The following is a 24317-nucleotide window of genomic DNA, read 5'->3' as shown; positions in this document are numbered from 1 at the left end:
CTACTTTTTGCAGTTGTGATTACAAGCTTGTGGCATTCAATTGCTTTGTTGTCGGAAACAACAATCATGTTTTATTCTTGCCACATGGTTCATTCTTGCCTATTTATTGGGAAAATTATTATTAAAACCAATATGATATTCAGCGTCCCATTCATTGACAACAATATAAACATTCACAGCGTTATCTAGATATAGATAATTCTGGAATTTCAGTCTATTTTTGCAGTGATACAACATAAAATATGCTTCAAATGATCATTCATGTGTAAATACGCATTACTTTAAAGGTTGTATCAGTGATTTCAGGCCCAAAAAAAAAAAGATCACATTCATCTAATCTTTCCTAACGATCCGCTAGCTGCCCGCCCCATAAGCAGGCCGTCAAAAAAACGCGTCTCTGTAGGCAGCCTAGGCTCTGAGATCTGCACACAAAAACAATTGGTTTCACCAACCACTCAAAACCAAAACAAATAGTGTTCCAACCAATCACCGACAGGGGGAGGGTGTTGTGAGGTTTTGAGCCAGCTTCTTCTTCAGCTCCGACTTCGCGTGCAGCCGTGCACGAGCACAAAACCTCACAACACCCTCCCCCTGTCGGTGATTGGTTGGAACACTATTTGTTTTGGTTTTGAGTGGTTGGTGAAACCAATTGTTTTTGTGTGCAGATCTCAGAGCCTAGGTTGCCTACAGAGACGCGTTTTTTTTGACGGCCTGCTTATGGGGCGGGCAGCTAGCGGATCGTTAGGAAAGATTAGATGAATGTGATAAAAAAAAAATTGGGGCCTGAAATCACTGATACAACCTTTAATGACAAGACAAGGCGATGTAGCTGTTGTGGAAAAGACTAATAAAGAATGCCAGTCACAGCAGCAATCGTTCTTCCCTCCGCTGTGTTTAAAGTTTATGGCTCACCCAACACTGGAACTTCATCAAAATGATTCCCAGTTGTAAATAAGACTTCATGTTCACGTCCAATTTTTATTTAGGTAACTCGTATTTACGATCCGTGTTGGGGGTAATGCATTAGTAACGCAAGTCATGTAATCAGATTACTTTTTCCAAGTAACTAGTAAAGTACATTTTTACTTTACATTACTTTTAAATTTACAACAAAATATCTGAGTTAATTTTTCAAATAAGTTACGCAAGTTACTTTGTTTTCCCATTTATTAACTGACACCTCCCCATGTTGAGAAACCGGAAGTATAGAGGTGTTGTGTGGGCTGTTTAAACATGATGGTTACTGTAGTTCTAGACTAAATGTGAGCATTTGCTCATTACACTTGCACAAAAAAAGATTCAGTATTCCTGAAAATAAAAACAGTGAAATGCAACTTCAGAATATTGTGCAAAACTTCAATCATTAAATGTTAATTTACTCAAATATAATCTCACTTTATTAACCAATTTATTTGCTGCTGACCTTCAATGATCCAATTCAACCATACGAATAAGCAAAAATTACTTTAAATTTTTATGTATTATTTTTATTTTAAAAGTGTTGAACAATGAAAATGACCTATTAATTGTCATTAAAGTGAAATTACTGAACCTAAATATACGAGCTTGATAAAAATGCTCATTTTAGAAGAAAATTTCAGATGGCACTTAGATGCTTTTGCATCTGAAGTCTTCACTTGTTCAACACTTTTAAAATAAAAAATAATACAAAAAATGTAAAGTAATTTTTGCTTATTTGCTTATAAGCGTTTTATTTTTTGCAAATGTAAAGGCCCTTTCACACCTAAAGAGAAATGAAAAAGCCTCAGGCTGAATGAAACACTTTAGGTGTGAAAGGGCCTTTACATTAGCAAAAAATAAAACATTTCTTTTGTTTTATGTTCTTTGTTGTTAAAAAACTAACAAGCAACAAGCAACTAACAACAAGCCCAGGTTAGAAAAAGTGCACATTACTGTCCATAAAAGGTAACTAAGTAATGTAATTAGTTACTTTTTAAGGGAGTAACATGTAACGCATTACTTTTCAAAGTAACTTTCCCCAACACCGTTTATGATAATTCTAAAAGCATGTGAAGGCAGCAGTAACGTGTATGAAAGCAGTCTCACAACGGGTACGATACGATAAGAGACATGTTAGACGGACATCTTTGGCATCTGTGTGCCACGTTTCTTAACAGTTTTTAAACACTGTTCTTGTTTTACACAAGTGTAAAAGTAGTTCTTGTGCTTGATTCCATTCAGTTGTTCTATGTGAACGCCCCATTGCATGTGCGTATTTTTTTATGTACAAATACTATAATTTGCAAGTGAAACAAATATGCTTGCTGTTTTCAACTAGGCCTAGTTGAAACATTTCCAACGATATACAGGCACATCCAATCTGTAAGGTGTTTTCTATCCCTATTTTGATTATGATGATCATATTTCATAAAGTATACAACCAAACACTTCTACTTTGTCAGCAATTTAAAAGTAGAACCTGAAACTTGGTAATACAGTATATGCATCACAGAGTACAAATACCAATCTTTTAAACACCACCTTAAAGTCAGTATTTTTTAACTAGCTAGCTACTAGATTTTCTTGTTATCTTAGGTAGAATGCAAAATTTATTTAAATAGCAATTTTCACAATACAGAGTTTCATATCAACTTTACAGAAAATCATGATGTTACGGTTTATTTTAATACCTTCATGTCGTATTTAGCAGATTGATTATAGTTAATTTTTTAGATTTTATAGCGTATCGTTTTGTGTGAGTGTACTGTACTGTATGTATGTGAATAAAGTTTGATATACTTATATAACCAATTTTATATATAGAGTTGTATATATTGTTACATTTTGCAATGAAATAAATCAGTCAATTGAGAGTTGCTATATAGTATCGCTTTACTTGAGTGTACTTTATATATGCAAATTATGTTGGATATACACTTTATACATAGAACTGTGCGATAATACAGTATACATTTTTGCAATGTTATAAACAATCACACAGCCGAGACTTGCTTTATAATACACAGTACATTGTTTTTTACGTGAGTAGTATACTGTAATTATTCACTTATATATCCTCTACATTATCATTCTAAAGCATTTTGATAGCAGCAATTTTCCCAAAAATGTTTACATTGCCAAGACAACATGGCAAAAATGCAAAAAAGGTCTGCACTCTAAGAATATTTTATTGTAGACAGGAGATAAAGATAAATTTTTTGCATATTTTAATTGATATATAGGTCTTAGCACCTAATTAGCTGGGAGAGCGTGGTGAGTGTTATGATTCAAGACAACATGATGATTCCATGATTTTCCTTTAAAATTGCACTTTTGAAAAGCTTCTATAGAGGGATGCACAAATGCAAAATGGAAAATATGTCTATCTGTACCTGTTAAAACCAACAGTTGCTTCTCTATTAGCAAATTCCCAAGCTACAGATATACCGAATGCCTCACTATCAGCTGTAGATCAAGCCGATAACCTGTGAAAACTCTGTAAGCAGATCAACCATTTATGTCACATTGCAGGAGAAATGCAAATCCAAAACATCACAACAATATATCAAGCCTCCCAAACAGAATGTGCTATCTTCAGCTCGAGACAGACGTATCCTCATGATGTCTTATTATCAGGTAGAGACAGAGAGACTATCACACCCTCCCACTCTACATCTGTGTTGGTGTGCTGAGTTAGCCAGGCATGGGAGCCACCGGAGGATCCAATCAAAACATTGAATCTCTGGCAGAAAGCCTGTTGTTTAGGACATCATTTAGTCATGAAAAATACCACTTCAAATGTTACATACGGGAAAAACAAAGGCAATGAAAGAGATACTACACCTCTGTAAATTACCATCAGGTCTTTTAGGACACATTGCTCTACTAAAAACCTGTACAGCAAGGCCAATATTTTCACTTCAACGTTCGGCTCAGACTGGCTCCGCCCTCCCTCAGGCTCAGCATCAGTCCTCAGTCACACCGGTTCCGCCGCAGCCCTCCGGTTCTCCAGTTTCACCCCGGGGGTCGTTGTGGCAGCTCTGTCGCACGGTGTCACACAGATCCATCAACCCTCCGTCTGCACCCAGGACTCCTTCCCCCTCGGCATCGTTTCCGTTGTTCGTCCCCAGGGTGGCGTTGATCTTTGAACCACCATGGCTTTTGCCGTGGGGCGCTACCTTGGTGGGTTTCTGGGTGTCATCCTGCCGTCTCCTACACAAAACCTCCTGGTTACTACCACGTCTACTCCTCCCTGGTCAAGTCCACCATCCATTCATCCCTGGTTTCTACCGCCTCCTGCTCCTACCTGGTCTCTTCTGCATGCCTGTCTGTTTTCCAGCCCTTCGCCTGCTCCTCGTCCGCATTTTCCACACTAGGTGCGATGGATATTCATTTGATCATTGCTTCTGTTAGTCTTTTAGCTCGTTATCTGTACATATTTAGGCTCCTCGTTTTTCTGCCTCATTTACACACAGAAAAACATGACACTTGGATTATGAATTTTAATTAGGTAAAGCACAAATAACTTAACGTGATCTTTTGTTTTTAAATTTTGATTTTATCCATTGATTCAGAAATAAGTCTGTAGTTTAGTATTCACACATTACAGAATCAAAACTTTAAAAAATAATATTATGATTAGAAAAGCCCACAAATCCTTTAAGCGACCATCTCAATTAATTTGCTAAGAGAAAACATTGAGTTTTCAACAAACAAGTTGATTGTTTTGAACAAGTATTAACTTAGCCATTATTAAAAACATATTATTTTAGCTAAAGTATTTGTATACTGTGTGCCTTATTGCCCCATGTTGGTGAGCCTTTTACCGGCGTTGAGGGTAAAAGACCCACCTTGCCACTTCATACATTTATAAGATTTTCATACAAATTAAACTAAAAAAAATTATTTATTTTCAAACAAAATCTGTTGCTCCATCAATGTTCAATGCTAACATATTTTTTTTTTCTGCAATCATACACTATGGGAGTAGTGAAAAGCCCCATTGTACCCTACGCAGCAAGCAAAATGTAATCATGTAACACTCAATAGTCAAAGTATAACTTGAATCAAGGTCAACCATTACAGCTTTCAGATAAACACGTTCCGAGTGCAACTACATCCACTGTATGTGCTTTTTAACATTTTTAAAGGACAGGTCAAGTTTGCAGCATTGGAGACGTTGCATACAGACACCGCTTCAACAGCGATCCCTACGCGTCAATAATTGATACAACCTCCCTATCCATTTGGGAATCTCAGTGGCACAGAAAGGCAGGCCGTATTGGGCTACTCCATTAAAGATAATCTGCCAAAAACCATCTTGGGCAGAGAAGCCTCTTAATCAGTCTAGATACAAAAGGCCACAGTGAATGTCACGCTGAGACTGACTGGTGCTTGCGCCTGGAACAGGGTGACCAACTGTTAACTGTGACTGTTCAATTAGAAATGCTTAGATCAAGCGGCGGGGAAGGGAATGATAATTATAGCAGGAGAAGCAGGTGGAGAGAGTGGAGAGATTTATAACGGTGTGAGAGGTTGGTGGCGTGATGAGGAAGAAGAGTGCCTGATGGGTTCAATTTAAAGATAGAGGGAGAGTTCAACTAAAAATGGAAATTTACTCACCTTCATGTGTTTTGAAACCTGTACGTCTTTTCTTTCATCCTTTCATGATACATTTTTATTTCCACCTTATTTTAAGCATCCACTTTATTTTGCAACACAGAAGTAGCCTACGCTATTTTATGCGAGACTTCTGATGCATTAATTGCTATAAATAACTAGAAGAACAAAAAAGTGCAGTGAAAAGGAAAACTTGCACTACAAACCAGTGTGTTTATGATAATACATTTTAAAAAGCGGCATAACGGACTGTTAAAACAACATACCGGACTGTTTTTGTACAGGTAAAATAACTGGAAGTGAATAACACCAGAATAACTCCTTGGTCCCCATTCATTGTATAAAAAAAAGAGCAGCATGAACATTCAGCAAAACATCTACTTTTTGGTTCCACAAAAGATATAACATGGGTTTGGAATGAAGTAAGGGTGAATAAGTTATGGCTATTTTCATTTTCATGGTCCTCTCTCATTCATTTTGATTCATCGTTCACTCTTAAAAGCTGCCAAAAGCTGTAAATTGTATTTAAAGAGATGTGTTGCATTATAGAAAAGGGTTTTAAAACCGTTGGAAAAACTGTATTTGATTTATCATAAAACTGTTTCATATACACATATATCCAATTTGACACTAAATCATTTCATAAATGCAAAAAAAAGAACTATATTTGAGTATCCAGGGTTACAGGGTCTAAGATGGGGTAGAAGATGCAGATTATTCTCTAATGACAATTGTAATTTCAGCAAAAAATGTCACAAATGTAGGAACTGATATTAGCCAGAGCTGAGAAGGCAATACATTGTACTGCTCATCCTCTTCTGGAATTACAATCTCTGAAGAACTTTCCAGGAGAAGAACAGTGTCTATTTTCAACATGGCAAACTCTATGTCAAAATCTCCTCCCACTCTGCGGGCACCGGAGGCGATGTTCAGCTCTTTTGTGCGGTTCTGAAGTCTTTGAAGGTAAAGTACCGCGGTACAGAGCATGTAGCCGGAGCGCAGTACACCCTAAAGCGAGCACAGAACCATTTTGCTGAACCTAAAGCCCTGGGGCTGCTGTGCACTCTGTCTCCTGGGCTGGGATAGATCAGGAGAGGGACGGTGGGGTTTTCTCCATTTATTTTTACTAGCGTCTCTTGTGGACGGGTTTTTATGTGAAAAAGAAAGAAAAAACCCTAAGAGATGTGCAAAAGGGCTTAACAATTGCAGAAAAGCTTAGCTTGTGTTTCATAGCTGATCTAAGAATCACCACTTATACTTTGTTTCTCAGCAATCTCCTTCACACTCTCTTTTCCTACTTGCTCTGTGCTGATTATTTATTACTTTATTTATAACTGAAAAACACTCCCTCAGAACGATAAGCCCCTGCTGGATGTGTTAACTGTGTTACTGTGCTATTCTGCTACCACGAAGCATCTGCCATTGATGGACATTCTAAGTAGCTGTATTTATTGTGACAAAATAAAAATAGAAGTTGTGAATACTTGTGAAGTTGTAAATATATATATATATATATATATATATATAATATGAATAGCTAATATTTAGTTACGATATGAAATATATGATAAATTGGTAATTTAATATTTCAGGATATTTTATATATATATATATATATATATTGCAAATACAGAATTATATTAATATATTCATCTTGTTTAAATTAATCAGTAATATTAAATTATAATATAGAATATATAGAATTGAATTGAATTTTTATTATAGCTATATTAGAATTAATTCATATTTAAGTATATTTTAGAATACAAATAGAATTTGCTAATATTTAATTTTATTATAGAATAAATATAATAAAAACATGAATCACTAATATCAAATCATAATATAGAAATGATACAAATATGAAAAGTTCATACTTAATTATATATAGAATAGCTATAATATAAATGTAGGCCTAAATAACAAATTTTTAAGAATATTTTAGAATAAAAATATATTTTGCAAATACCGAATTTTATTAATAGATCCATATTGTTTAATAAAAATATGAATCACTAAAATTAAATTATAATATAAAATATGATTAGATAATATGTAATTATTATAATTAATTCATATTTAAGTATATTTTAGAATATAAATGTAATTTGATAATATTAATTACATTATAGAATCATTTTAATAATAACATGAAGCACTAATATTAAATCATAGTATAGAATAGATAATAAAAATATGTATAGTTCATATTTAATTATATTATAGAATGGCTATAGTAAAAATTTAATCCATTACTTTTTAAGAATATTTTTGAATAAAAATATATTTTGCAAATTCCGAATTTTATTAATAGATTCATATTGTTAAATAAAAATATGAAATCACAAAAAAAAAAAAAAAAAAAAATCATGAAACATGAAAACCTCCTGTACGTGCTAAATCTGTCTGCTTAAAATACAATAACTTTGGGAGAAACATTTCAGTGAATAACAGCTATTTTTCACAAAATTACCAAAAAGTGGGCTGAATACCTCAGTTTGCCTCTCTCTGTCACTCATCACAGCCCTCTATTATCTCATCCAGCATAACCCAGCATTTAGCTCTCCTGTGAATTACAAATAACACTTCAGTCCCGTTTCAGCAGTGCCAATACTAACGTCTGAGCAGCGTGACGAAACCTGATTTTACAAGAATACACTCACATACACTTGTACGTTGTAATAGTTTTAACACTATGTTTCAACAAATGCGGAATTAAAGGAAGAGACAGAGATCAGGAGAAATCGAGATGCTCTTCGGAGGTGTTCTCTCACTGGTTGGCTCTCACTCGACCGCAGCATGAGTGGCTGTTACGAGGAGCGACTCTAATAAAGACTGAGGCAGCGCTGAGAAGTGGCTCACACACACACACACAAATAGACCTCCAGTACTGTCTAAGGGCTGCTCCACTGGCCACTTCAGCCTCCTTCTTCCCAAGCCTGGATAATAGGGCTGCTCTCAAAACACATTATATTCCATGGCAGGCGGGCAGCACAAGTGGCCAGAGAGGCCTGTACTCTGTACTCCCAAATGCCATAAAATTAGAATGCAGACACGACATGGTGCTTCAACACACACTCTGTGCGCATCTCTTTCCCTTGCTCAATCTCATTATTTGCTCTATTCACAACATGGAAGTGTATTTTTCACTCCAGCTTTTAAAAAATGAGAATGGACAGAGCTTTCTCGCTCTCCTTTTCCCTTAATACTCCTCTAGCTTTTTCAGTCAGTGCAGTTGTATTCTGGGGGAATTATTTGACCATTATAAAAACATGGACAAAGTGAGTCAGAGCACACCGTGTCCTGGTAAAGTCCAATGAAAGCCAGCCCAATTAAACATTTGGACTTGTTTGACTAACACTATAGTTTGTGGTATGTTTTTTTTTTTTTTCAAAGAAGTAAATACTTTAGCCAGGGCAAATTCAATTAATCAAAAGAGACAGTAAAGACGTTTATTCAGTTTAAGACAATTTTTCAACGTATAGGGATGCACCGATACCAGTATCCCGACACTGCGCTCATGTACTCATAATCATTAAAAATTATACCATACTCTGATACCAAAAAACGATACCACACAGCGCGTGTAGTGTTTGCGTCCAGACAAAGAAACACTGACAACAGAGCAAACATAGAGCAGAATGGATAAATCAGAAAAGGATGTCTATGGAGTAAATGTATCTAATTAACAGAATATTAAACAAATAGCTGCTGTGCGCAAGCTGATAAGCAAAACACGCGGAGTGGATTGAGCGCGATTTATGTATGATTTATGTATAAAGAGTGGTTCCCTACATTTTAACAGGAAGGCAAATCGTTCGTACCATACGTTTTACCCAAAGTTGAACAGTTTTCAATTCTTATGGTAAAAAAAAACAACAGGGCAAATGAATTTGTGAAATATTATTATGGTATAGTGTTACCAAAATGCATCAAGTTTGCCTAAAAGAACACAGAACGTTTTAATATTTTACGCACCATGTATGCGTGGTAGGGAGCAGGTGTACATTCTTTTGTTCCAACAAACATTTAAAAAATATGAATACGCCTTTATGAATGATTTACACAAAAATGTGTTCTGCTCATGTTTCATGAATGAGGCCCATTAAAAGTAATGAATTAATGTATTAAATAAAAAATGCAAATGCAAATATATTTTCAACTTAAATAAATAAATAAGATATAAATACATATTTAGACAGAATAAAGAAAAGCAATTTGTTTATACTTTAGAAAATTTAAAATAAATACAAATACATTTAGAAAATGTTTATTAATTTTACTCTTTCATTCATTTGTCAATTTAAAATGTAATTTATTTTCAATTTTATTTTTACATTAATAATTGATTTCACCATTTAAATGACACTTTTAGTCCACCATAAAATAAATATGAGAGGTTTTTTTAAATAATAAAGTACTTTGATTGGTTTAACATTTTTGGTTAGTATATAATTGCCATCATAATTTTGTAGACTATACTATTATTCTAAAATGTCAAAAACAGCAATAATAAAGAATAAGTAGGTGAATCAAAATGTTTGGTTGTGCATGCATAAGTAAAGTCTCTTTAGTTCTAAGTAGCAACTATCACCAAATCACCACAGAAGGTACAGCAGATCACAGAGATTTGCTTGTGTAGAATTAGACCCAATTACTGCCTCTTCAAAACACGAAAAATTTGGTTGTTTGCCACTAAATTAACAGATTTATATGCGGGAACTGTTTTGGTTAATTAGCATTTATCAGATACTTTTCATCCAAGCAACTAAAGGCGGCATCTCACTAAAGCTGTCTCGAACAACTACAGATTGTTGTGGAGATGTCACACCTACCGACTGTTTTTCACTGAAATCTCACCCTTTTCATTGGGAGGTCTCTCCAAAATCCCTCATGTATTGCAACGGCCCGATTTGGCAGCAAATCAATGTGAAGATAAGAACAGGGGCACCATGCAAAAAAAAAAAAAGAAACAAAAAAAAAAAACCTATTGTAATAGACTGAATTAGGATTTGGATGTGTATTCGTCCCTCTGGGGCCATTATAAGTCATGCACCGCTTCAGCAAGAAAAACATTTATATTCAATAAAAACACTTACTGCTCAGCCTAAAACACAGACTGCTCTCCCTCTATTTTATTAGTCATTTAAGTGTAGGAGATATTGGTTATGCAATCAGAGTATGTGATTTGTGCGGAGGAAAAAGTTTGGATCAGATCTGAGCAGCACCATGTGCTTGTCAGTTCTTCAATGTGAGAAGAAGCTCATTGGTCACTGCCAAGGCCACGAGAGTCTGTCCCAGCCACTGCTTGTAATAATATCAAGCATTCTAGATGTTGTGATTTAGTCACAAGGCCATTACCTCAGCAGGGAATTGAGTCACTGGGGTTGTTAACGTTCCCCACTGAGAGACGCTTTCTCTGATTCTTGAATGGCTATGTAAATGAAGCTTCCAATTGAAAATTGCCTAAAAGAACAGCAGCCTCAGAATATACCAATTGTAGGACAGTCCCTTTGGAGCATCCTTGATTTAAGTGATTTGTTTAAACTGCCCAGTTGTTAGTTCATCTGTACTTGAGATTATTCTACCACCTTGTATTAGCATCTCCCATTCTTAACCAATTTCAAGATGCTAGAAATGCGGTCCTAGAATTCCTGAAACTGTAGCCTCCTGTATTGCAAGAAACATTGGCATGCATGAAACATTTTTTTTAAGTTTACAGAGTTTCAGTGGCAGTACTATATTAAAGGCACAGTATGTAAGTTTGACCACTAGAGGTCGCTTATTCAAAGCAATAACAAAGGCGTGGCTTGATGAGGCTGTGAACCAGTGGCACCAACAAAAAAGGTCTAGTGCATAGACCTCCTCAGGGGCAAAAAGGGCACCATTTTTTTTAAACATTTATTTATTAACCCTCTGAGGTCGGCAAAAGCGCCGGCGCGTTTTGCTGGATTTTCTTCACATTGTAGCACTATAAACTTAAATTTCTCCGTCATTTATGGTCATACAGAAAAAAGAAATATAAAAAAAGAATCTGTGATATTTCTACTTTTGTATGTGTCCACTTACAATCAAATCAAAACATTGTGCTTTTGTAAAATAAAGAAAATAAACAGGGTGTGCGTTCTGCCTCTCCGTCGCGGTGAACTTTTTTTTCTTGAGCACGTCTATAAACTGAAACAAAACTCAGCGAATACTTGTCACACATTTATGAGCCATATACCTTTATAAACATTTAAGTGTGTACTTTTAAATGATCGGATTCAAACTGAAAACAAATATTCTCTGTTTAAGTAATTTGTATAAAACCAACAAGATGTCCAGCTTCTCAAACGCTTCCTAATTATTTTTAATTTGACCACGCCCACTCGCGCAAAAGAGATTCACATGCAAATTTCCACATGGAACGCGAACGCGCTCATTACCTCAAAAGCAAAACACCAAAACACTTCACAAGTCTCTGCTTTTCGTCGAGTTTGAAAGACGCGCCGTGAGCTTACGTTGGATTTACATCAGAAGAAGAAGAAAAGACAAGAAAGACAAGACAAGAAAGATGTAAGGTAAGAAATTCTTACATATTAGTTTGTTATTGTTGCATAAATTTCACATTGCAGTTGAACTGTTGCTAGATATATGGTGAATATTATAATATTAAGACCCTTGTTTACTGTTACTGTGTTTGTGGATATCTCCTCAAACGTAGATATGTAGGCTATATGGTAACCATAATGTTTTATATTTGAGCGCGATCGCGTTTGAATGTATCATATTTTGGATCGCGATCGCGTTTGAAAAGCAAAACGCACCAAACGGCTTCATGTTTTTACTATTATCTAATTTCATATCATCATAACGAATGGAAACATTTGAAGTAACATGATAATCAATATATTTTTCTCTAGCTTAGTTGTTACTGAAATCTTTTGGAAGATTTATAGGCTGCTATAGGTTATTGTTATTATTTTATGCAGCACTGCGCATAGCCTATGCCTACAAGGCACAACAAACCTGGTGTTCATTATATTATATATTGTTGTAAACATTTGTGTGTGTGTGTGTGTGTGTGTGTGTGTGTGTGTGTGTGTGTGTGTGTGTGTGTGTGTGTGTATTCTGTGAATTTTAAAAAGCAATTTTAACCAGAAAAATCTAAAATTTATTCCCAAAAATCGTGCAGGCCTTTCTCTTGATATCAGTATGTTCACTTTTTTTTTTTTTTTTCAGGGCCCAGATGCCACTGAGTCCTGCTGACTTCAACATTCACACAAGTCTCTGTACATGAACATGGTAAAGTGAAAATCAAACACCTTGGAAATGAAAGGTATGTACAATGTTTTTAGGAATGGCAGAAAGGTCTCTGTCTTTGGATCATTGTTTTCAATAAGTGCTTTTTTGTCATTTGTTGTGTATCTTTGGATTATGTTGTGTTGTAAATAAATCCAAACAATCTAAAAGCCATTCTTTTTTAAATCTCCTCATTCTTTATGAAAGGTTGCTCAGAATGACAGGGCCTGATAGCTCCTAATAGGGCCGTTAGGGGAGGGTCTTTGTCTTTCTCAGGTGTGAAAAGCCTTACATATTAATGACCTCCCGCATAAAGCTTTCTCTCACAAAACACGTCGTAAAATTTTTTAATCAATATTTTGTCTTCTCTGAATGATTTTCACATAGTTTTAGAGCAAATATTCTAGGCTACGTCATACAATTTTCAAAAGTCTTGTGAAGAAATAATCAGTATGGGTTTCATGGCCTTATTTCAGTGAGAATTTTTTTTTTTTGTATTTTCACAAACCACGCATAAATGTCATTATCTCAAAACTACAAACTTTTACATACATGCTGCTGATATATTATTGTAGCAGAGTTTGTGCTGAATACAGTGTAATTAGACTTTAGCCATGAAAATGTAACAAGTAACAGAAATAACCACAAATGTCAGAGCATGTCAGAACACCTCCAGGCCCAGAAAACAGCTCAGACCCCAGAGGGTTAAATAAATTACCTGTATTTAAAGCAGTACCCGTCTGTCTGTTGTGTTTTTAACCCTTTCATGCATGAATTATTATAACCTCAGTCAGGATTTTTTTTCCCTATGTGTTTTTATTGCTCTTAGGGCATGAAAAACAAGAATTGATTTTTATTTTATTTTTTTTACAAATTTTTCAAAGAGATCTTCAGATGTCCACTTGAGTGGACAGCATGCGGTTATGGTTTAAACTGAAGATATACTGTATTAAATATAAGACAATAATCAAACAGATAAAGTATGTGAATTTAACAAACTAATCAATACAATTATATCAAATCATGTGAAAACTATAAAATATATACAAAAAATATAAATGCGAAATATTGCAATGGCTTCATGCAACTTCATACAAGTTGCACTTCGTGTATCTTTGATATCAGAACATGAGGACGTGATTCCATCAGAATTTTCTACAGCCTGTCAAGGTACAACTGTGGAAACCACTCAGATGCTCCCTCCAGTGCACCAGAGTATGGAGATTTACCCTTATTAGCTGATAATTCTGATTATGTTCAAGATGGACATGTACATTTCTATCATAGCCCTCCTCTGAGAAAACCTAGCGATACGTTTTTTTCAATCTCATCTGAAATGATCAGTGTTGGGGGTAATGCATTACAAGTAACATGCATAACGCATTCAGATTACTTTTTTGATGTTACAAGTAAAGTAATGTGTTACAAGTAACATGCATTACCTAATCAGATTACTTTTTGATCTAACAAGTAATTAACTACAAGTAATGTGCATTACTTAATCAGATTACTTTTTGATGTAACAAGTAAAGAAACGCATTACAAGTAACATGCATTACGTAATCAGATTACTTTTTGATGTTATGAGTAAAGAAACGCATTGCAATAACGCACATTACATAATCAGATTACTTTTTTATGTTATGAGTAAGGAAACACATTACAAGTAACATTCATTATGTAATCAGATTACTTTTTGATGTTATGAGTAAAGAAACGCATTACAAGTAACATGCATTACGTAATCAGATTACTTTTGATGTTATGAGTAAAAAAACGCACTACAATAACATGCATTACGAAATCAGATTACTTTTTGATCTAACAAGTAAAGTAATGCATTACAAGTGTCATACATTATGTAATCACATGACTTTTTTCGATGTCAATGAAAATTACATTCTAATAATACAAATACATTTATTTACAGTAAAAAAAGTCACTGCAGATTAAGTTTTTAAAGTTTCAAAAACAATATTCACATTATAATTATGAATTGTAGCTGAAATTTAGCAATTGATGCATGACGTCCACTACAGTGGACATGTGATTAATCAGAGTTTTCTCTCAATCTAAAATCAAAACTTGGAAAATTTTACTGTGATATGACTCATTAGATATTGCTTGATGCTGCAATATTTTTTTTTACCTACAAGAATCTCCTAGGATAGAAGCAATGGGTGGATATTCCGGAGCAACTTGGCATGTCTGACTGACCCTTGGCCATCTTGGTTTGGAGGGGGAAAAAAATCGAAACACAAAGGCTTGCCACTTGATTGCAATTTATAGGATGATGCACCAGGGTCCAATGAAGAGGCTGATGTACAACTTTGCCATAAAAACCCGTTCAAATTCAAGAAAATGCTTTTTTAATAGCTGTCCACTGTAGTGACCACTATGCGTGAAAGGGTTAAATATTTTAATGACTTCCTCACAATTAATTGGAATATCTTGCTCGATGAAGAGCGGCAGTAGGTCAGAGAGCCTCTCTTCATTACAAATGAAAAGACGTTGATACATGCATAACACATCAAACAAAAATAGGGAAATGATGATAATATTACTAAATATTACTTACTTTACCAAACAAAACAATGAGAATCAAGAAGGTAATTATGAGGAATTTATGTTTAGTTTTGATGATGTTGTAAATTTTATGTATGTATTCATGAAAGTGTTAGCTATCATGAAGTCAGTAACACTTTACAATAAGTTTTCATTAGTTAAATTTGTTAACATGAACTAATAATTAACTGCACTTCTACAGCATTTATTAATCTTAGTTAATATTAATTTCAGCATTTACTAAAACATTATTAAAATCAAAAGTTGTATTTGTTAACATTAGTTTAAGTCCCCATGAAATCAAAATTGACCCTATTTACCTTGTTAGCGCATATTACTAGTCTTGTGGTGAACAATTAATCCGTGCAAGTAAATATATATAAAAAAAAATTTTACCATGGTAATCTTTAATCAAAATCAAAAGTTAACTTACTTCCGGTCTGGAATGGCGTCTTTTTCTGATGACGTAGGTTTGACGGCTTGGTTTGAAAACGCTTAACCACTCCCCTCAAACCGTTAGTCTGCTATGAGCGAGAGATTGAGAGGAGGAGCGCTAAGTAAAACCCTGCCCTCTATTCAATATTCCGTTTCACTTGGAAATACGTCATAACACTGGAGAAAAGTCGTTTGCAACTTCCGTTTCACGGGGACTTTAATGCACTGACTGTGACATTACATGAACAAACAGTTAACAGTTGTATTTTTATTAACTAAGATTAACAAATACAGTAACAAATGTGTTTCTCATAGTTAGTTCATGTTCGTTAATATGAATAATAAACAAATGAGCCTTATTGTAAAGTGTTACTATGAAATCAAAGATATAAATTCCTTACAATTTAAAGTTGGACATGGACTTAAAATTTCCTTTCACTAGATGTATTTCCCCAAGCTAATAACACTTGCTATGGCCTTGGATAAGAACGAATGACATGGTCAAACTCAGAAGGCTGACATCAAGTTATACATTTATTATAGGTAAGCATTTTGAGACAAAAGGGGGAGGGGCTTGGACCAAGTCCAAGCTTATTCAAGTCCAACCCTGATGTAATACTAAATTTAGCATTTTAATCTACAGTACTTTTTTGTTAAATTTATACTATACTGTATGTCTTAGAAGTAATAATAATAATAATAATAATAATAATAATAATAAAAACTCTTCATTTTGGCCTAATGTATCGCGATAGTATCGTATCATGAGTTCAGTGAATTGTATTGAATCGTGACATGAGTGTATCATTACACCCACAATAACACAAGGGGACATTGCTGTGGTTTGAGGTGTTTGTTGCAATTTTCTGTTTGGGGAGAAAATAAAATCAGAGGGGCCTCTAGTTTCGTTGTATGAGATGAACGGCACATACAGTAGCACACACGCTGCTCTCCTTAAACGCACGTCTTTTTTCCTGACCCATCATTTTAGTCAAGGCCGTCCATACCTCTTCCAGGAGTCCTAATTATCTCAAAACAATTAGCGCCAATTTGCCGCCGCGCCACTGAGAGATGAAAAGGAAGCTCTCCTTCCTGTTTTGAGAAAGATTCAGAATGGCTGAGAGGGGAAGTTGAGGTCAGGAAATGACAAAAGAGCTAATTACAGAAGAGTACAGCTATTTCAATACTGTTCGCATTTGGGGATGTTAGAGCAAAAAAAACCCAAACGGCTACAGAAGACATCAGAAGGGTCAAAGTCACAAAAGATCCTGCAATTCAGGCTGATAAACTTCCTGTGAGGTTTTACTGTTTCTGGCCCGCATTTGTGTGACATTTCTACAATGGATTTGTCGTCGATGTCACAGTTCATGCGTGATCTCTTTCAGCAGATGGCTGGAGGAGGTGGTAAATGTGAGTTTTACTGGCAAACATGTACCACCATGTGGGTTACTTTTCAGAGAATCACTCTATTGTATTGAAATGGGGTTGTTTCACCATGTACAGTCTCACTCCATGAGACATACTGTAGAGAAACTCCAACGTGTCATCTGTCCCAGAGAGTCCATGTGCATTCCTGTACTAGATGCTAAAGACATATGGGAATATCAAACACAGCTCAAGTCACTGAGCGCAACATTACTCAGCCACTGAACTGGTTACAGGTGAGCAGATGCATGAACAGAGCGGCTGAAATGAATCACGTAAGTGAACAGGAGGTGCTCAGTTGCCGCACACAATTTAGCAACTAACCAGCTAGTTCTGTACAGGAAGAAGCACTTTACAAGCTCAAACGAAATATGTTGTTCAAGGAATGTTCTTGATGTGCTCAGCAATATGGATTGTGAAGATCTGTGAAGCAGACTGTCACACAATTACACACACTCATCTTCCTGTATAGAGATCGCATTTAATGCCCCTAACACACGTGTGTCCACTTCCTGCATCAACAGTTACAATACAAGCATGTTATTACTCAGTAATTCAATATTCAGCACTCTCCCCCAGATTGATTAGTCTTTTTATTAGTCTATTAAGATTAAGATTTTTCGTTTTTGGAATAACATGAGGGTGAGTAATTATGGCAATTTCATTTTTGGGTGAATGATCTCTTCATCATATATTTTATAAAGGTTGCATCATATCATATACCATTTACAACGGCCTGTGATGAAGCGATGCACATGAAAAAAAAAAGCATTTTAAAGCATCCAGGTCTATATGAATGTGTGTGTGTGTGCGTGAGAGAGAGAGAGAGAGAGAGAGAGAGAAAGTGTGTGTGTGTGTGTGTGTGTGTGTGTGTGTGTGTGTGTGTGTGTGTGTGTGTGTGTGTGTGTGTGTGTGTGTGTGTATTTATTGATTTATAAAAAACACACACAAACCTACATTAAAGGAGAACTTGGCAACTCTAGCCATTTCTCAGCTTGATTTTCACTTTTGTTGTCGCATGTTTTATCAAAAAGGTCCCCCTACAGCTGTGGGGCGTATATTTCACAACACTGTCATAAAAAAACTCACTTGCGGCACCCTCCTCCCCCTTTCTACCGCTGCTCATGTGCATTTGTTATTATCAGAGCCGGCCAACTCTATCGTGTGGAGCTATGTCTACCGAGGTGGGTGATGCATAATACACGGTATCATAGAACATTATTGTGTTTATGTCGAATTGCCGTAAAAGTTCATGTTTCTCGCTCGTTCTCGCTTCTCACAAGACTTCCTATTTCCAACTTACCGGAACGTTAGTACCCATGTTGCAAAGTTGGTTTTTCACCTGGGAACGCTAGGGGGAATGGGGGAAGTAACCATTTTCACCAGAACAGGTTATTTAACCATCTAAATGATTTCTAAACGGTTTTAAGAAGTTGAAATAGTTGCCAAGTTCCCCTTTAAGCATTTTTTCCAAAATGGCTGTGTGCCAGATGCTTTGACATAAGCTTTGCCAAGTGATAGTAACGGTAAGATTTCGGTAATAATTTTAAGAATATTACACTGGTCTCATTGAAAAACTTTAAGTGGGAGTAAATTTCTTTGCATAATCTGCACTGAATATTATGAAATATGACTATGAAATGTAATAATGCCTTTGAATAGACTGACACACGCACAATGTATTTGAGCATTTGTGCTAATTGCTAGGAAACAGATCATGCTGAACAAAATGACAATGAAAGTAAAAGAATAACATGTGCTAATAATGAACAAACAGATGCAATGTATACTGGGAAATATTGTTACTGTGCCCTGTACATCATGACTGCTATTGACAAAAACACTTAATATGTTTTTACCTCCTCCCTCTCTTACTCTCAGTCTATTCTAATGGACTCTCCCAGCATCTGAAGAGCAGGGCTGACAGTAATCAGATTTGTCTGTCCTATAAAAGTGCTCAGAGATAAAAGCGTCTGAGACTTTCCACACTTCGACCAATTGCAAAGCAGTAGAGAGGCAGTGAGAGAGAATGACCTGTCCACTTTATCATTATCGCAATGTCGGTCTCAGTACAATGACCAAATGAACATGGAAATAAAGCGAATCTGTGAAGCTACTATCAGGCAGGTGCATTTGATGTTGGACTCAGCAGGTAGAGCACTTCCATTAAATATCGTCTGTCAGCAACCCCAACAAAAGAAGTCAAGCAGAGTCATCTAATGAAAACCCACTGAGCAAAAACTTCATTAAAATGTTAATAACCGTTCCGCTGAAACATTGTTTTGCCACCAACAACAGCTCCAAATTTGCTTGATTGATTGAAAAAAGGGGTTTCAGACAGCCAGCAACCAATTCACCACTTAAAAATGTATTATGCTAATCACTGCTTTTTCAACATTATTTAAATTTTATTTACATAGTGAAATGTGTCAACAAATAACAACAACTACAATTGTTCCAACCAGTGAAATTACTTTTTAAACAATTTTTACACTTATGTTAACAGAGAAATATTAAAAAATACACACTGGAGTACACAGCCACCCAAATGTAATAAACATTTGACACAAAAAACACAAAAAACACAAAATAAATGTTTGGTTAGTCTCCTTAAATCCAAAGAAGATCAATCTTAAAGCAACAGATCACCTAAAAATGAAAACTGTCATTATTTATGACCTGTTTGACTTTCTTTCTTCTGCGGAACACTAAATGAAAATAAATATCCAGTTTGGTGAATACAATACAAATGTTCACCTGCTTTTTCTGCACTAATGTAAAAGGTACATTTCTGGTCAGGTCATCCTGCGACCATCTTGGAAACGCAGTTATAGCTGCAGTCGTCCAAATACACCTCCTATGTAATCCACGTCTCTTATCTTTAGTTAGATAGAATTGAAAAGTACCAAAGTTTTTGAAGCTCCAAAAAGCACATTCATCCATCATAAAAGTAATCCATTCGACTCCAGTGGGTTAATAAATGCCTTCTGAAGCAAAGCATTCGGGTTTTTGTAAGAAAAAAATAAATATTTAAAACTTTGTAAACTACAGAGGTCAGAATTAATGGCACCCCTGGTAAATATGATCAAAAATGGCTGTAAAAAATAAATCTGCATTGTTTATCCTTTTGATCTTTCATTTAAAAAAAAAATGCAAAAATCGAACCTTTCATTGAAGTAAAAGAATTTAAAGTGGGGGGGAAATCACATTATGTAATAAATGTTTTTCTCCAAAACACGTTGGCCACAATTATTGGCACCCTTTTATTAAATACTTTTCGCCAAGATCTGAGTTTTCTTCTATAATGCCTGATGAGTTTGGAGAACACCTGATAAGAGATCAGAGACCATTCCTTCATACAGAATCTCTCCAGATCCTTCAGATTCCCAGATCCATGTTGGTGCTTCTTCTGTTCAGTTCACTCCACTCAACAGGTCAGGGAACTGGGACGGTCATGGCAGAAACTTTTTGTGTTGATTTTGATGTTTGTTTTAGATTGTTGTCCTGATGGAAGATCCAACCATGGACCATTATAAGATTTCTAGCAGAAACCGTCAGTTTTGGATTTATTATCTGTTGATATTTGATAGAATCCACGATGCCATGTAACTGAACAAGATGTCAAGGACCTCCAGCAGAAAAATATGCCCACAACATTAAAGATCCAACAGTATATTAAATTGTACACATGGGGTACTTTTTATCCTTGTGTGCACCAAACCCAACTAGCGTGTTTGCTGCCAAAAAGCTCTTTTTTTTAGTTTCATCTGACCACAGAACCCTGTGCCGTTTTAAGTTCCAGTCGTTTATTTTTGGATGAGCGAGGATGATTTTTCTTGAAACCCTCCCAAACAACATGTGGGGATGTAAGGGTTGTTTGATTTTTTATTAGATTTTTTTAGAGCATCTGACTGAACATGAATCATTACATCACAGATTAGGCATTAGAAGTAACACGGTTACTTATAAGTTGTGGTACTGTCAGGTCCATATCTTGCAGTAAAAATCTGTTGCAAAGCCAGCGCTGAAATGCGACTGATTTACCAAAGACTCCACAGTGAAATGTACCGAACAAACAATCAATGCACTACTGAGACATTCACATATTTAGAATAAATAACCCCTTTCCTAGCATTAGGATCGTTTGGAATGTAATGCTATTTTTAATCCACTGATCCTGTATCTTCTGTTCTCATCTCACTAATGCGCCAGTGTTGCGATGATGAAGAAGTAGGCATTGATTTGATTCTGCAGAGGAGGTCTTTCGTCGCACTATTACGTCATAATGTGACAAAATTCATAACGACTCGTTTTCTGAGCTTGGATTCAATAAAAGCTGTTTTTGGAAATTTTGAGTTCTGAAACTTACAGGATGTTTTTATAGTACGATGATCTCTTACATGTCAAAAGATCAAGGAAAATTAGATTTTTCAATTTGTGTCTCCAAGAGTTTTATGTTTTAGTTTTTAACTATTTCATTTCACGAAAATGATTTTTAATAGTTTTGTAGGTAACAATTACAAAACTGATGGAATGAAAATAAATTAAATGCCCAACAATAAATATAGGTGTTATGTCCAGATATCCACATTCTTTTGACCATGTAGCGTATAATTAATAATTACAGTACACTTATAATTCAATGGTTGGTAAAAAATGAGAAGGCATCACCAACTTCTCATGTGGAAATGTAAACAAGAGCCTCACACAGGTCCAAAAACCATTTGGAAGCACAGAAGTGGAGGATTAGCAGAGAGACCTTTAATATTGACGCAACCCTAAGACAAGACATTGATGGATGGAATCGGGATCAATTATTTAGATAGAGCTTTATACGAGAATGGCAGAGAATCCTGAGCTTCTAAAGGGCAAAATGGAGTGCAGTATAAAAGGGCATGATAAGTGATTATAGAGTAACGAGAGATGTGGATTAAGAGCATGCGAGCACAATAAATTGTGCAATAAAAGCTATTCTTGACTATTACCCAACCGTCTCTAGAATTTCTGCATTTGATACCCGGCATTCAATTGATCTAAAAAACAATCATCGGCCGTTTTCATCCACTTCATTTCTATGGAAATGTCTACATATTTCTGATAATCAAAAATTCATTAGAGTCAAAGAGAGAGAAAAAAGAAATCCTTGAGGAATCCTCTTTCAATTTCCACCCTTTCAACCATCCTCCGAACTCCTTACACTCTTTCCTCATAAATATTTAAGCACGGAACCGGGATGCTGGTATTGTGCCACAGGAGGTACAGAAGTGCGGTTCTTCGGCATCGATCAAATAGGTTCAGGCTAAATAATTAAAAGCTCACACTCCCCGGACAAACGAGGGAGGCTGCTGGCGGCTCTTTCTTCTACGCCGTGCTAACAATGGTCAGGCCCCAAATTACATGTGCACATGTGCTTTTTGACCTTTTCATGTTTGTAATGGAGCCTCTAATGGTAAAAATAACCCTGAACAAATCCCCAGGCCGAGGCAGCCAATAAGGAGACACGAGGCAGATAAGGAAGGTGGGGTTTTGTGGGCCTCAGATAGGAGAGGAGGAGGAGATGAGGCCAATTCCGTGCTCTGCTGATTCCTGCAGTCGGCGATTTGTTTTGGGAAGCACGGAGCGCACTAGACACCAAGGCCAACATGCTCTTAGTTTTAATCAAAGAGGAAAAAGACTTGCCTCAGTACACTAATGAAATGGGGAGCAGCTGTGCTCAGGAAAGCGCAGTAACCACACATTTAGTTTGGCAGAATGTCTGCCAAAGGCAACTGTATATTTTCAGGCAGAGGGAATGTGTTTGAGGGCATTACAAGGACGTCTTGGCTAATATGAATCTAGTAATATCTGAGCATACGGTGAAATATCCTCACATGATTAATTATAGTATTATACATTTACTTGGAAAGTTAAAGTGGTGAAGTGTGAAGTTTCAGAAAACGTTATTTATATGACCCTAAAATTAATGGAATAAATAGCCATAAAGTTTCACCAACATTAAACAGCATATACAGCATATCAAAACTGCATATCAAAAATGAAATGTCGACCCAGGACGAGCTATATGACTGTACAAGCATTAGGGCTGTTGATAAACTAAATTTACTCCATCTGTGATTTTGATCATTGTTCTGAATCTGATCCAGACGTAGTCTTTGACAAAATTGTGATTTTCTCAGCTTTTTGCTAAAAATATTGCCTTTTTTATGAAACTTACCCATATTCAAGAGTTAATAAAAAAATAATGCATGAAGCTAGAATAAATTTTACGTTTTTAAAGCAGAGGTCTGTTCTTTCTTTTGATATATTGCATGTTCAGATATTCATACAAACAAATATTCTGGGGGCCAGAATTTTTTTTTTTTTTAAATGATCAAAAAGGCTGGCGGTGGCTGGCAATTTTATTTTATTTTTACGCTGGCGAGGAAAGAGAACATTATAACTTGCAGTATACAATAGTAACATTTCAGCACTCATCTTCAGATTTCTATAAAGATGACAAACTATAAATGGAGCTGCTTTCCTCTTAAGTATAATGAGTAGTACATCTGTTTTCTCACATCAGCAACACCTACACACCGAGTTGAATGGGAATAATTTAGTCCATTAGAAGACATTAACAAACTCTTACAAAGGCACTTCATGCGTCTTTATTAATCGGATCGCTATCAAATTGGGTGTGAACGTTCCATTTACACTTTTCCACTTGCTTCACAAAGCAGATTTGTTTGGGGTGTGTGCAAGTGTAAGTTTGGGGGAGATAGAAGAGTGTGCTGCAAACTACCGAATGAGACACCATATCAACATTGACTCCAACAACCTGACTCAAGCATCATGTCCGAATCATGGCTCACCAAGCTCATGAAAATCAATGTGATCACTGAGATTCAGTCACACTTGCATCTACACCATTGCTCGAATGCGGTCTGGGATGGTCATATATTATGTACGTGTAATGTCAAGTGAAGACTCTGCTTCTTAATTCAAGGAACTTTTCTGATCCGTTCGGTTGGTAGATTCAACCACGTTGAGTT

General features: G+C 35.8%; 1 protein-coding gene across 2 annotated transcripts in view; it reads right to left on the bottom strand.

Annotated features, from left to right (window-relative positions):
- Positions 1–24317, bottom strand: part of tenm2b (teneurin transmembrane protein 2b) — a 253318-nt gene that overhangs the window by 206783 nt on the left and 22218 nt on the right. The window lies entirely within an intron of this gene.

This window comes from Squalius cephalus, assembly GCF_949319135.1.
Source record: "Squalius cephalus genome assembly, chromosome: 17".
Lineage (NCBI taxonomy): Eukaryota > Metazoa > Chordata > Actinopteri > Cypriniformes > Leuciscidae > Squalius > Squalius cephalus.
Note: the sequence above shows the minus strand (reverse complement) of the source record. Positions and strands in the feature narration are given on the sequence as shown.